General features: G+C 31.1%; 1 protein-coding gene across 3 annotated transcripts in view; it reads left to right on the top strand.

Annotated features, from left to right (window-relative positions):
- The first annotated feature begins 390 nt into the window (after positions 1–390).
- The window catches only part of PTPRD (protein tyrosine phosphatase receptor type D), a 1,813,832-nt gene continuing 1,802,574 nt past the window's right edge, over positions 391–11,648 (top strand). For all 3 annotated transcript variants that reach the window (XM_049770278.1, XM_049770286.1, XM_049770270.1), the window contains exon 1: positions 391–500. The gene's annotated coding sequence lies outside the window, so the exon portion shown is untranslated. The remainder of the gene's footprint in view (positions 501–11,648) is intronic.

The following is an 11,648-nucleotide window of genomic DNA, read 5'->3' as shown; positions in this document are numbered from 1 at the left end:
TTCAGAAAATGAAGTCTTCTCAGATATTGTTTCTGGTTTTTAAAAATGTATCTTGATTTACAGTCTGCATGGATAATATATAAAATGGCTTTCTAAATTAGCACATCAATTACTTAAACCAAACGGGTAAGAATGATTGTACTGAAATAACCTTTTTGTAAAGAACATTTTATAGGAGATAAAATATAGATAGTCCCTTTGACTTATGCAGGTGCTATATTAATCACTAAAGTGTAAATTATAGAGGTGAAGAGTTTATACCTCTTTTCTTTGTGTTGAGTACTCTGATAAATGAGTGTCTAATGTGACAAGGAAAGATAGCATAATGAATAACTTATTAAGCTTGAAGTGAAATGAAAAAGAAAATGACTGACACTGTATTTTGTTCCAGGTAGGAATAAAAAGCAAGCAGTTCCTGGCCTGTGATGTTCCAGCTAAGCATGTCTGACTGACAACATGTTGGCACCAGCATTGAAGGAAGTGATGGGCTTCAGCTCCTGGTGAGTTCAGTTCTCCGGAAGGAGTGTATGTGTCTTTTCAACTCCTAGACAGAGATTATGAAGTCGCTATAAAGTTCACCTTTCAAAACAATCTATTTTCTTGCCTCAGAGCATACTATTTTTGAATTTTTATCCATTCTAAAACTACTGCTTTGCTTCAAACTTGGTGAACATTCACTCTCTTCACTTTTTAACTTTGAAGCATAAGGAAGCAACTATGATGGGTTTCCTTATAAATTTGTATCAATATGTGAGAGCCACTAGTAGAGTGAAAGATTTCCAAATATATGCTAGAGGATCGGGGAATAGAAAAAATTTCATTTTATAATTAGCATATTAAGTCATTAAATACTTCATAGTGACAAATTGTTTGATACCTTTATCAACTTATACAGTATGTGCCATCACTTAAATTCTTATTTAGAAAATAAGTTCAGGGCCCAGAGAGATAGCACAGCAGCGTGCCTTGCAAGCAGCCAATCCAGGACCAAAGGTTGTTGGTTCGAATCCCTGTGTCCCATATGGTCCCCTGTGCCTGCCAGGAGCTATTTCTGAGCAGATAGCCAGGAGTAACCCCTGAGCACCACCGGGTGTGGCCCAAAAACAAAACAAAACAAAACAAAAAGTTCATAAAAGCAGCTGCTGTATTTTCCAATATTTTAAAAATTACATTCGGTGTGAAATCCTATGTTAATGTAAAATAAATAAAAGTCTACAAAGATATGGATGTATTAGTTATGATAAGATAAAAATATACTAAACACCTTTAAGAAAATACTGGGCAGATTAAAATTATTTATTTATTATTAGTACATGTGTGAAGTCCCCAAAGAAAAAATATGATTAGAGTTGCCTCTGATGGTTAATATATATATTAAAAATGTATACTTTTATGAGTATAAAGGAGATTCAAATTTGATCTGTCAAATGGATAAATATATAAATTATGCCTACTTTCATGGTCTCCACTTTCATTTGGTATCAAATTAGAGTATAAATTACACACATTACATAAATGTAAATATTAATAAATTTATTTCAAGTTTAGACAAAGTGATCAATTTACTATGCTATATTTTCATGTCACTCAGCACTGAATTTTAAACAAAAATACAGTTTTACTATAAGATTATATTGATCAAGACTTTGAAATTTATTTACATTTTTCACTATATTTTCAGAGTTCTTTTATCTGACTTTGATAAATTGATAGATCAGACATTTAGCTAGAATCATATAGAAAATAACTAAATGCATGTAAAGAGCTCATTTTAAAATTAGACTCTTTACAGAATATTGGTAGGATTTTTAGCTTTTCTCAACCTATTTTCTCCATATATATATATATATTCTATGTTTTAGCCCATTCATTTTCTTTTCATATATTTTACTTGGATTATCACACTGACATTCAAAGGTTTAATAGTGTCAATATCTAATTCTTTTCAAGCCTGGACTCAATTATTTTACTAAGTTTATGCACCAAATGAAGGACATGTATTCTTACCTAGTCTACGTTTGCAACTCTGTTTGAGATACATTTTCCATCACGTCTTCTTTCTATCTCTGATTTTTTACTGAAAAAGTAAACTCCTGAATGATACAGATGGATCTAGAGAGGAGACTATCCAGATGAATGAGCCACCCTAATTTATTCATTCGAAATGAAGAAATTTAATATGAACAGAGAACTAGCACTTTTAAATTAGCATTGGTTATTGCTTAGTAATAACTCTTTTCTATCCTTCTGGTCTACTTTGTACATTATAGATATATGAATTTACAAGAATTAGAAGCCAGATTAATGATATAACAATGGTTATACTGTTAGTCAATAGTTCTCAGCAGAGTAAAATAGGTGTGTGTATGGGATACAGATTTGAAATAAAATATTTAGCTTACCTTGAAAGAGGTATTTAGAGCAGAGTATGGTATATTCTTCAAACTTCTGAAATTTGAGTTACTTGTTTGCTCAAATTTTCCCCAGTCTGTAAGTGATGGATGGTTTTTACTTCTTTGTTCACTTGACATTAGGTCAACTATCACAAGGTAAGTTTGCAAATAAATTCAAATCAGTTTTATCAATTCTGTTGATGTTAGTAGATATAAATAAGTACGCATTATTCAGTATTGTCACCTTATACAGTTGTTCATTATTTTTTTTCCAAGAGTATGGTAGCTCTCTGGTGTGAGTAAAATATTTTCAAGTAGCTATTTGTAGAGAAAGTTGCATCCTTTTTCACTTTCATGTATGTTGCCTGACTTTCAGACACAGCATGGATTTCAGGTGGAATTCTCTCTGTACTTATTTTAACAATGAATATTTATCACTGGACAAATAATACAATCTCATGGTTCTAATTCAATAATTCTTGAAATTATTAGAGCTAATTATGGTATTTTAATGAGTATATATTTATATATATTTATTTTACATTTCATAAAATATTTTATGGCATTAGCAATTGAACTCATGTCTTAATAAGTGATCTAGCTGCTTTATCCCAAAAGAATTAGCCCTGGTCACTCAATTTGTCAATAAAAAACATCAATTATGAACTTTCTATTAATAAAATATATTTAGGTTTTGGAAATGCACAATAACCATAAGATTTCTTTTTCACTCCTCTCAATTCTGTTTAATTCTATTTTTGTTGTGATTTAATATTCAGTGTTTAATATGACTATGAGTATTTATATCCGACTTTCGGGCAATTAGTTATTTTTTAGCAGACCATCTTTGTCCTAAATTTCACAATATTATCAATAATGCAAATGAGAAGCAGATAAAGTATACATTATTATTATTATTATTATTATTATTATTATTATTATTATTATTATTATTTTGGTGGTGATGGTGTTAAAATGGCACCGTGACAATCATCCATATATCAATTCCTATCAAGCTGTTTATGTATTTATTTTTTTAAATTTCATGATGTTGGTTTTGGATTGTACTACTTTCTCTTTTTTCCTAATTTTATTCTTCTTTTACTTTACTATTCTTGAAAGAAATACAACTTCCGATAACTTTAAAATAGTTTGATTGCAATATTTGATTTGGAACTATACTTGTTTTTAAAAGACTTGCTTTCTTATTACATAATTTTCTATTTGATTATTTAAATATTCCTGTTTAAATGCATGGGTTGAAAATTATTTTCATTCACAATTACAAAATTCAGTCCAAAACCCAATTCACTTGTGTATGTACTTCTGTTCTATTTTTATTGTTTTTACTTTGTTTTTTTTTTTGCCTTAACAAGATTTCCTTTTAAATTTTTCAACTTGACATTTTAATGTGGAGACCAATATTCCTAAAAAAAAACCAAATATATTCTCTTATATTATATCTGATGAGTTTTAGTAAAAAAAATACATTGATATAGTTTACTAGTAGTGTTTTAATTTTATCAAAATGAATAACTACAGTATCTTCCCTAAACTCTAGAGTCTAGTCAAGACATTTTATTTGATTAAGATTAAAATTGATGGTCATTAAAAATCTTAGAATTTATTTGAAAAGAATAGTATTTTGGCGACATTGCACCAAGCCATTGTCCTTGGAAAAACTACATTGATGGTTTTAGAAGATAAAGTTTTAGATAAAAGTTATAAGGTATTTACTTATTTACTTAAGCAAATATATATGTACAATCCATTTGAATAGTCACCCTTTGGCTTTGACTGACATCTGGTGGTGCTTAGATTCTATTTCTGGCTTTATGCTCAGGGTCAAACACTGGTGGTATTTGGTACGTGTGTAATATCAGGAATTACACAATTAAAATTGTGTAATTAAGATTGAGATTGTGTAATGGAGATTAGCTGTCTGCAAGACAAGGGTCTTACCCACTCTAATAACTCTATAGGTCAGTTAACCAATCTTGTGGATAGTTAAAAAATTTTTTTGCTTATCTAGATCACCTTGGCATTACTAATATCTTTTTCATGGTATTGGTATTTAATTAATACTTGCTGTCTATTTGATCTCCTTCAAACTGGAATATTTCTTCAGTCTTTTATGACATCAATTTATATATATTTTAAATGTACTTATAATCTTGTAAAATTTAATTTTTCTTTTTGTATTGTGGTTGATGTTTATATTAGTTCAACACTACAATAGATTTATAGTATTTTTTGCTACATACATTATATCCATGTTTCTTTTAACTGCCTATTTTGTTGTTGTTCAGCCCATTTGGTGAAGGTAGTTGGATAACTCAACACTAGGTCTCAATAATGTTATAGTTTTGTTCATATAGCTGTTAATCTTTTGGTTTCCATATGTATCTCTGTCATGAGTATAAGTTGGGCTGATATGATATAATTACGGTATTTCATAAAAAAAAAAGCAGCAGCAAAATTTTCAAGATCAAATAGGCCAACTTTAAATAATTATCCAAATGCTAAAGTATATCAAGTTTAATTTCTCCAAAGGGGGAAATTTATTTGATTTGGGGCTTTATAAAGAAAGGGGATGCAAAATGCAAATACGGGGGCCAGAGCAATGGCAAAAGCAGTAAAGTGTCTCTGCCTTGCACCTAGGGCAGACTGCAGTTCGATCCCCCGGCCTCCTATATGGTCCCCCAAGCCAGGAACGATTCTGAGCTCATAGCTAGGAGTAACCCCTGAGCATCACAAGGTGTGGCCCAAAAATAAAAAAAATATATATCAAATATAACAACCAACAAAACACTTTTTAGAGGTCTAGTATTGCCACAATATGCTCACCAACAAAATGTTAATATTCCTCTATAAAATTTCATTAGACACCACATAAATACAACCATTGAATGTTCGTGGTAACTTATTTAAACAGTTAAGCAGTCAGAGATGAAAGTTTGATTTTGGTTATAATTTGTTCTCTTTCCTTTTTTTATATATATAGCTAGTATGCTATATAAGATCATCCTAAGCTTATATTTTTATTTTAATTTATTTTATTTATAATTATTCACTGGAATTCTAATCATATTGTCACAAAAGGAAATAATCCATTTTAAGGAAATATTTCATGGTGAGATATTACTCTTGATATCTTTACCCTTATATTACTTATGTATCATTAAGCACTTGGTTTATTTCCAAATTTTGTCTTTGTACATAGCATGGCAACAAACTTACATATGCAATCTTCATTTTTTCTAATTAGTGTTCTTATGTTCTTCAAATAGATATTAAAGAGTAGAAGTGATGGACCATATGGTAGTTTTATTTTAAATTTTTTGAGATATCACTATATTCTTTTCCATAAAGACTGTTATGTTTGTTTTTATGGTGCCCATGTCTGGTCTTAGTATCTGGGTAATGGTTTTATAACAACATTTTTAAAAAATGTTTTCTTCAAATTTGCTGGAAAGATTTTAAGATATGTTAGGGCTCCTTTGTAAAGTCATCAAGATCTGAAGTTTTGTTTGAAGAGAGATTTCTGCTTACTATTTTAATTTTCTTGGTTATAATTGGTGCATTCAATTTTTTTTCTCCTGCTTCAGTCTTTGGAACTTGTATGATTAAAAAAACGTTTCCATTCCTGTTGCATTTTAATTAGTGGTATGAATTTGTCATAGCAATTTCTTGTGTTCTTGGTGTTTCTATGCTATCTTGTATTTTCTTTCCTTTCACTCCTTTATTCTATTATTTTTGAGGGTATTGGGACTTCTGACTCTGCACACAGGAATCACTTTTGGTGATATATTGGACCATATGACATCACACCTTTGCATGCATGCAAGGCAAATGTCATACTCATTGTGCAATTGCTCTTGTCCCAACCATTAACTTGTTTTTTTTTTTATGTCTGCCTATTTAAAATTGTTCACTAAAAAAGGGTTTGTCATATTTGCTTAACTTTTTCATGAATGTCTTTTTCATTTATTTCTGTTTCAATTTTCCTTTGCAACCTGGCTTTCTTTTAAATTATAGTATATTTTCTTCTTCCTTATGTTGCAAATTTAAATTAATATTGTTTTATCCTGAATTGTTCTAAAAAACTCTTTTAGTTCTGTGCCATATTTTTTTTTTTATTTTTGGGTCACACTCAGTGGCATTCGGGAGTTACACTTGGCTTTGTGCTTAGAAATCACTCCTGGAGGGCTCAGAGGACCATATAGGATGCTGGGGTTCAAACCACCATTAGTCCTAGATCTGCTGCATGGAAGGCAAACATCCTACTACTGTGCTCTCTTCAGCCACACCATATGCTTTATTATTCTAATTATTCTTAAATTTATTCTCCTTTATTTTTTAGATTTTAAGAAGTTTCCTTTTTAATATTCATTAATTATTTAGTATCATGTTTAGTCTATTTGATGTATTTTTAATTTTTATGTAATTTCTAGTTTTATTCCATTGCATTCTTTAGAAATATTTAAGATGTTTTCAATATTTATAAGTTTTTCATCATATTAATCTATCCTCCTATATTAAATTACATTTAAAAACAGGTGCCAGAGCGATAGCACAGCTGTAGGGCTTTTGCCTTGTATTGCATGCTGCAGATTCAGGTGAAACCAAGCATCCCACATGGTTCCCCGAGCCAGGAGTGATTTCTGAGCAAGCATCAAGGGGTGAGGCCCAAAAAACAAAAACGAAAACAGAAATAAATAAAATAAAAACAATGTATTTATTTGGTATAGCGATCCTTTTAAAAGTTTATTAGCCTTGCTCTTCCAAATATTCAGTTAAAGCTATTGTTGGTAATTCATGGGATATGATGATGGTGGAAAAGGGTGAAATATCTCTTTAGATTATTGTGTTTTTGTTAATATCACTCTGGATCAATTAATAATTACTTTATTTCACTACTTTAATTTTGGTGTATATGTGTAATATTCTTTGATCCCTTATTTAAAATATGTTGGCTAGGGGCTGGAGAGATAGCATGGAGTAAGGCGTTTGCCTTGCATGCAGAAGAATGGTGGTTTGAAACCCGGCATCCCAACCTGAGCCTGCCAGGAGCGATTTCTCAGCATAGAGCACTGCAGGGTGTGACCCAAAAACCAAAAAATAAAATGTTAGCTAAGCCGGCTTTAGTTAATTTTTATTTTTATATATATCTTGTCTTATATTGTTATGCTACAATGTTTTTAAGGCCATCCTTTGCTTGTATGAAAGTTTTCCAGATATTTATATTGAGCTCAAGTCAATATTTTTCAGTTCTACCACTGAAGCTCAAATGACATTTTCTAGACAGCAGAAGTAGCATTTTGTTTTCTTACTCATTTAAATACTATGTCTTTTCATTGATACATTTATAAAATTAGCATTAAATTATCAATATAAAATAACTTTTTACTTTTATATGACTTATACATGCTATTGAGTTTTATTCTTTTGTTGAAAATTTGATAGCTGTTTTTTGTGTTATTATATTCCATTGTCTTTTTGTTTCTAATTGTTCGAAATTTACATCTATCATATTTAAACTGAAATAAAATATCAAATTTATAAAAGGGTCCTCAATTTTACTGACCATCCTCATATTTTGTTTTAAGGTTTTTTCTACTTTCAAATGAGGTTTTATTTGTATAAAACTATATAGATATATAATGATGTTCTTTCCATTAATATTATTTATTTCGATGATAGTTTATCTTCAAATCTGATTTATAACCTCATTGGGTATGGTTGTTTTTTTTTTTTGATCTGTGGTCTTTTCTATTTATCAGTTTGATGAGGACATATTTGCCCACTTTGGCCTTAGTATTTAGTAAAATCTGATTATATTTAAAGTATTTATAAATGAGTATTTTTCTTTTGGTGTATATAGAATTGCCTCATTTTGTTATTTAATTATAATTATTTTTTTTAGTTTTTTTTTCATCTCTATCACTCTTCTTGCACTACTACACCAGTAAAACTAAGTATTGTTTCTTTAGATACTGCCCCATAAGTCCGTTAATATACTATGCATTTTAGAAACACTCAGGGATTATTCATGGCTCTATACTCAGAAGTTATTACTGGCAGGTTCAGGAGACCATAAGAGATACTGGGGGATCAAATCTTGGTCATCTGCCTGTAAAGGAAATGCTCTCCCCACTGTGCTATCGCTTTAGTCCCTGTTCTTTCTTTTTTTGTTAAGGTTCCCTTTAATTTATCCCTCACTTTATAACTTCATAGATTACTTCTCTGAATTCTGTCATATCATTACTGCTGGTCTTCTATAGCCTTATTATTTCTTTTGGACATTTTTTATTGTTTTCATTTTTTGGGTTGTTCCGGGTTTACTCCAGTCTCTGAATTCAAGGACTATCTGTTGCAAGATTCAGGTAACCAAAAGAAGTACCTAGGATCAAACTAGCTGGGTCAGCTACATGTAAGACAAGTACCTTGTCCTTCTAATATCGTTCTTCTAATATCTCCCATGATTTTTAAAGCAATATATAAATAAAAGAAAACTCCATCATTATAATTGTTGCATTGAATAATTTTCAGTGAATTTAAATAGCATTTTAGTAACAGGATTAGTTCCAGACTTTTGTCCATATTCATTAGAGTGGAACATTTTTTTCTCTTCCTTATGGTGCTAAAGGAAGGCCTGGTCTTGGGTAACATATTCAAGCAGACCTTGGTCATCACTGGTGATTAATAAATGCAGATACCAATTAGTGTCAATGGTTCCAAATTTATGTAGACTTGCATGACTGCCAGGAGTTTAATGCCATGGCTTCCCTGTAGTTATAGCAAAACTAACAACTGAATGGAGTTGGACAGCTACAAAGCTTTTTCAGCCCAAATGCCTAGCACTAGTTACTGTGCCCTCAAGGTTAGGCAGGCTTGGGTAGTGACTTTAGTACTGTGGTTTCTATTGCTTGCTTCAGGCCTGATTGAAGTCTGGGAAATCCATGATAGCAACAATGTGAGTTTCTGGTACCATGTTTGAGACTAGGTGGCAACCAATGCTTGGATATCTTGAATGATAGACTTATCTGACTGTAAATTTCAAACTGGTTATGAGCAGCTGACAGCATTAATGGACTAGTTTACTAGAACTGAGCTAGTTGGTGATCAGAAACAAAAAGCATGTTTCTCTAAAGATATCTTTACAATGCATTTATATGTGCTTAGAAAATAAGCAGAGTTGCACTAAATATAGAACTATTAAAGGACACAGTCCCAATTAATATTATTGTATAAAAGTTTACAGAAAAGGATTTTTATTTTCCAACACATAATCCATTAAACAGGCAATATAATCCTATCTTCTATGCCCAGATATTTATGCTATAGAAATTCATTTATTTAAATATTTATAAAATGAGAGTTGAGAGCAGTACTTTTGAAAAACAGTTAATAATGAACAGACATCAAGGGAGCTATCATTATAACAGCAAAGTGCTTTGCAACTCCAATAACTTCAGTGGTGCAGAAGCAGGCCATCAAATTTAATTAAAAGCAGTCAAAAATAAACTGAGAAATTGAACTGTAAAAGGCTGTCCTTTGCCAGGAGCTAAATGCAAAAAGAAAGCAAGGGAGAGCCTTGAAAGTAGTAATGAATTGATAAGCCTTACTGCCTGCAACTTGTAATGTGCTCTGTCAGATTTTAGTATCAGTTAAACTAGATTAATAGAGCAATCACTGATTCTCTATCTTAAATCCTTCTTTGTCGTCTTCCTATTATAGGCTCCCATGATAGATGGATGCCCGACTGGGTCAAAATTTCTATTCATTTCACTGCTCAATCACTTTTTAAATAATGCTGGCATCTACATTTGCTGGACACCAGCATTCTCCCTGATGTTTTAAAAGCAGAAATAAATTCAGTTATTGACAGGCTATAACCGTCACTTCCAAGAGGCTTAATTTCTTTTCATTCAGTTCAGGAAGACATCCCCAGGAATGTGAGGAATTGGCATGTCTTTCTACCACTAGGGGCTACCACAGTGAAGTGAATGATAAAGAAAGGATAACCAATTTATTGTTGCTTTAAATGCTCAGATTAATGTGAATCTGCAGAAACAGTGCCACAAGGACAAAAACAATTTGCCCTCGATCATTTTATTTTTATAATAATGTTCTTTAATGAAGCTAAAAACCTCCCTGCTGTGACCTTATTATGTTTTTCAACATCAGTGAGAAATAGATTCTTCCAAATTGTATGAGAACTCATGAAACAGCAGGGATATTGAAAGCGAGGATCAATTACTTTTTTGCAGTAATTTTGAACTTGAAATGACGATAGCACAGCCTCTATAGGCAAGAAGAAATGCAGTTTATTGACTAGCTGTACACAAATCATAGAGATCACAAAAAGCTGAGGTAAACAAACTACTTTTGTTTTCAAATATCTTTAAATATGATGACACATTCTCCTTTTAAAATCAAACGTTATTCTGGAAAAAGCAAACCACACAGAAAAGAATGCTGTGTTGCCAACAATTTAAATGTAAATTTTGAAACACTTAAGAATTCTTCTAAAAAAAAAAAAAAAAAAAGAATTCTTCTGAAAATTGCTGCCATCACTGTTTATAGGTTAAATCTTACTCATTGTAATGTGAAATAAAGAGTAGGTTATAATGGAAATTTAGCAGTCTAAATGAGGTGGAGATATAGATTATTTTGAATATACAGATATACAAATTATTACTGGATGTAAGGAATATTCTAATTTAAAAGAGATATGTTTGCTTTTTTGTCATTCAATTCTGGTTTTAATCCTCATTAGACATAACCTCAAAGAGTCATTGCAATTTTACAAATATTAAAATGAGAAAGACTAAGTCTCAGAGAGATTAAATGATTAGCACCAGATCACCACTATCTTCGTTGCAGCTGACACCTGAATTTAAGTAATAATCTTCTACTTTTTCTGTGTGTTTATATATGTATATGTTCCTATACATATATATATCAGGATTTTATATTTTATAACAGTGTATAATTTCCATTTCCATTTGTCATATTCATGCAGGAACTTTTCATTCATGCTGATATGGGAGACACATAGTTCAAGGGTTCTCTAGACAATGAGAGTCCTTTGTAAACCTTTTAAATGAATGCTTGTCCAGCAGCATGTATTGGACCCCGCAGTAATGTAAAAGATATAAAACTGCGATTCCTGATAGAGGAGTTGTTTGAGACACTTTTTTTTCAAGAGAGACTATAATTTGAAGCCACATTCTTTGATCAGCAGAGATT

This window comes from Suncus etruscus, chromosome 1 (assembly GCF_024139225.1).
Source record: "Suncus etruscus isolate mSunEtr1 chromosome 1, mSunEtr1.pri.cur, whole genome shotgun sequence".
NCBI lineage: Eukaryota > Metazoa > Chordata > Mammalia > Eulipotyphla > Soricidae > Suncus > Suncus etruscus.
The sequence above is the reverse complement of the archived record's forward strand: the minus strand, read 5'-3'. Positions and strand labels throughout refer to the sequence as shown.